Source organism: Cebus imitator, unplaced genomic scaffold (genome assembly GCF_001604975.1).
Source record: "Cebus imitator isolate Cc_AM_T3 unplaced genomic scaffold, Cebus_imitator-1.0 Scaffold848, whole genome shotgun sequence".
Lineage (NCBI taxonomy): Eukaryota > Metazoa > Chordata > Mammalia > Primates > Cebidae > Cebus > Cebus imitator.
Window position 1 is genome coordinate 204,184 of NW_016108163.1, and position 3,324 is coordinate 207,507.

The window sequence follows — 3,324 nt, forward strand, 5'->3', positions numbered from 1 at the left end:
TTTTCTTTTTTGAGATGGAGTCTTGCTCTGTTGGCCAGGCTGAAGTGCAGTGGCATCTCAGCTCACCACAACCTCCACCTCCAGGGTTCAAGCAGTTCTCCTGCTTCAGCCTCTCAAGTACCTGCGATTACAGGCAGGTGCCACCATGCCCAGCTAATTTTGTATTTTTAGTAGAGATGGGGTTTCTCCATGTTGGTCAGGCTGGTCTCAAACTCCCAACCTCAGGTGATCCGCCTGCTCAGACTCCCAAAGTGCTGGGATTATAGGTATAAGCCACTGTGCCCAGCGTGAAGTTTTTCTTATATATATTACATTTATAAGTTTGTCTTCCAGTACAAACTTTCTTTTGTTCAGTGAATACTATCATACCTGCTGATAAAACTATTACATTGATATCCATGCTTTGTGAAATTTTTTTGTAGGTGACTAATATTTTACTGAAAATTCCTTTCCTCACAAAGGCATTTCCTGTGATGCGTTCCTACATAATTTTCTTTTCTTTTTTTTTTTTTTGAGACAGTCTTGCTTTGTCACCCAGGCTGGAGTGCATGGTGTGATCTCGGCTCACTGCAACCTATGCCTTCCGGGTTCAAGCAATTCTCCTGCCTCAGCCTCCTGAGTAGCTGGGATTACAGGCACCCGCCACCACGCCTGGCTAATTTTCATATTTTTAGTAGAGATGGAGTTTCACCATGTAGGTCAGGCTGGTCTCCAACTCCTGACCTCAAGCAAGACACCAGCCTCAGCCTCCCAAAGCGCTGGGATTACGGGCATGAGTCACCACGCCAGCCCCTACATAATGACTTCTAAGTTGTGCTACTCTTCTCTCACCAATACAAGATTGCTCGCACAAGGGGCATTAGGGAAGGTTCTCACTGTGTCTCTCTGTAACAGGCTCCAAAGTACTGCTTCTTCAGGAATTCTCTGCTCTGAAATCACTCACTTGGTCTCAGTTTTCATACCCAAATCTGAAACAAACAAAAAATACAAGGGCCTGTTCTTCTCTGTGTTCATTCATTTAAGTCCTTACCTTTCCAGATCATAAAGAACACAGAATAAAATGAATAAAAATCCCTTCCCTTGTGAGGCTTACATTTCAGTAGGGGAGATGGATAATAAATTTGTTTGAAAGTATAGAGTATATACTATGAAGAAAAATAAAGTAAGATGGGATATAAAACACCAATAGGTATGCATCATAGTTTTAAATAGGGTAACAGGAAACAGCTTATTAAAAAGATGTCATAGAAGGTGAAAGAAGGAAACAGCCATCTGGATATCTGAACATAAAGCCCTGCAAGCAGAGGGAACAGCAAATGTGAAAGTTCTGTGGCAAGAGTGGCTTGGTGTGTTTAAGAATAACAAAGAGGCCAGTGTGGCTAGAGTAAAGTGAATGAAAATAGAGCAATAGGAGATTAGACTCAAGAGGTCATGAAGGGCCACACTATGTGGGGCCTTGTAGGTCACTGTAAGGACTTTGGCTTTTACTATGAGTGAGATGAAAAGCTACTGGAAGACTCCGAGTAGGCGCAGCATGATTTAACAAACAATTAAAAAGGATTGCTCTGGCTACTGTCTTGAAAATAGGCTGTATGAACAATGTGGGTGATTGAGAGAGACAAGGATGAAAACAAAGAGATAAGTTAGGCAACACTCTAGCAGAGATATGGTGGCAGCTTTGTTTAGGGTGAAAATGGTGGTAAATGGTTTGATTCTAGAAAAAACGAAGTAAAGCCAACAGGATTTGCTGATGGCTTAGATATTTTTAATTTTGGTTTCCACACATTCATTGTTCAGTGAGCAATTTAAGATTGTGAAATTGTAAGGAAATGATCAATGATGGAAACAGGCTTATCAGAGAAGATGGACAGCGAACAAGAATATTAGAAAGTGGTTCCTGAGATCTCAAATCTCCAGTTCCCCAGTAGGAAGCCAATGTTCTGAAGGATCCACTGTGTTCAGCTAATGCAGTTCTACTCCAGGATCTGAATAGAAAAGGTAAAAGTCACATGAAAAAAAGGTCCAGTCTCAATCCATAAACTTAGCATGGATCCACATCCACTTTGTTTCTTCCAAATTTCCCAAACAGAAGATGTAAGTCAGGCTGTGTTTTATTTACAAAATGAAGGTACACCAGGAATTACTGTTAATTTTGTTAAGTATGATAGTGGCATTTTGGTTATGTAAGAAATTGTCTGTGGTTTTTAAAAATGCATAAGGAAATATGCAGGAATGAAACTTCATGATGTCTCAGTTTTATTTAAAATATCAAAAGAATAAAATGAAGAAAAAAGGGACAAATAAAGCAAATGTGGCAAAATTTTGATAGTTGTTAAACCTGAACAATGAGCATATAGGAGACCGTTTTACTAGTCTAATTTTGTGTCTGTTTTAAATTTGTCATAATTGAATGAACATTATGTTTTAACAATTTAAATATTTCTGAGAGAATATTAAAATGAATTTGATTGGCTTTATGGTCTGAGATAAAAATTAAAACTTTCCCAAACCATAAAAGGTATAGATTTAAGTGTCTTGAGTTCCCTCAAACTCATTTCCTTAAATCATATTATCCTATGATTATCTTTCTATCTCCTTCATATCCTTTGCCATACAACTTTTATGCATTTATTTACTTTCAGAGACAGGGTCTTGCTCTGTCACCCAGGCTGGAGTGCAGTGGCATAATCATCACTCATCCCCTACTGTGGTGCAGCACACTTCCTATGGTGCCTGTGCCCCTGCTAAGCTGCAGGAGTTAAGCAAGTAATGTTGGCAGTCGTGCACAGACTTGGTGCAAGTCATTCAGGAGAAGAACTGCTGCGCGACCTGGTCCTGCCCGAGTGTTCCAGTTCATAGAGTACCTGCTGCAGTTGGTGGAAGTATAAAGCCTTTTCTGTTTGATAAGAGAACTGGCCAAGATACCCGGCTTGGTGGGGGACACCAGCCGACCAAAGCCCATATATGGACTTGGCAATCCACTGGTACCTGCAGCCGGATCCAGGCAAGGCTGCATAGACAGCTATGAAAGCTGGTCAGTGAAAGGGAAGCCTGTTTTTGCACCTTGGCATCAGCTGCTTGGCTCTCTACTTATACAGTGTGTATGTCTGTTGCATGCCTGAGGACATTCTTGGGGTAGATATTTTGCATGGCTTGGCGGCTGTGCCGTCTACCATGGACTTGATGGACTATTTGAAAAGGGGGCTGGGTGCGGTGGCTCACGCTTGTAATCCCAGCACTTTGGGAGGCCGAGGCGGGTGGATCACGAGGTCAAGAGATCGAGACCATCCTGGTCAACATGGTGAAACCCCGTCTCTACTAAAA

At 41.5% G+C, this 3,324-nt stretch overlaps 1 protein-coding gene across 8 annotated transcripts in view; it reads right to left on the minus strand.

Annotated features, from left to right (window-relative positions):
- Nucleotides 1–3,324, minus strand: part of ZNF391 (zinc finger protein 391) — a 109,857-nt gene that overhangs the window by 90,103 nt on the left and 16,430 nt on the right. For 5 of the 8 annotated variants that reach the window (XR_001822355.2, XR_005198642.1, XR_001822354.2 and 2 more), the window contains exon 3: nt 832–968. The exons of 1 other annotated variant lie outside the window; for it this stretch is intronic. The gene's annotated coding sequence lies outside the window, so the exon portion shown is untranslated. The remainder of the gene's footprint in view (nt 1–831; nt 969–3,324) is intronic. 2 more of the 8 variants (XR_001822356.2, XR_001822360.2) reach the window with 1 other exon arrangement.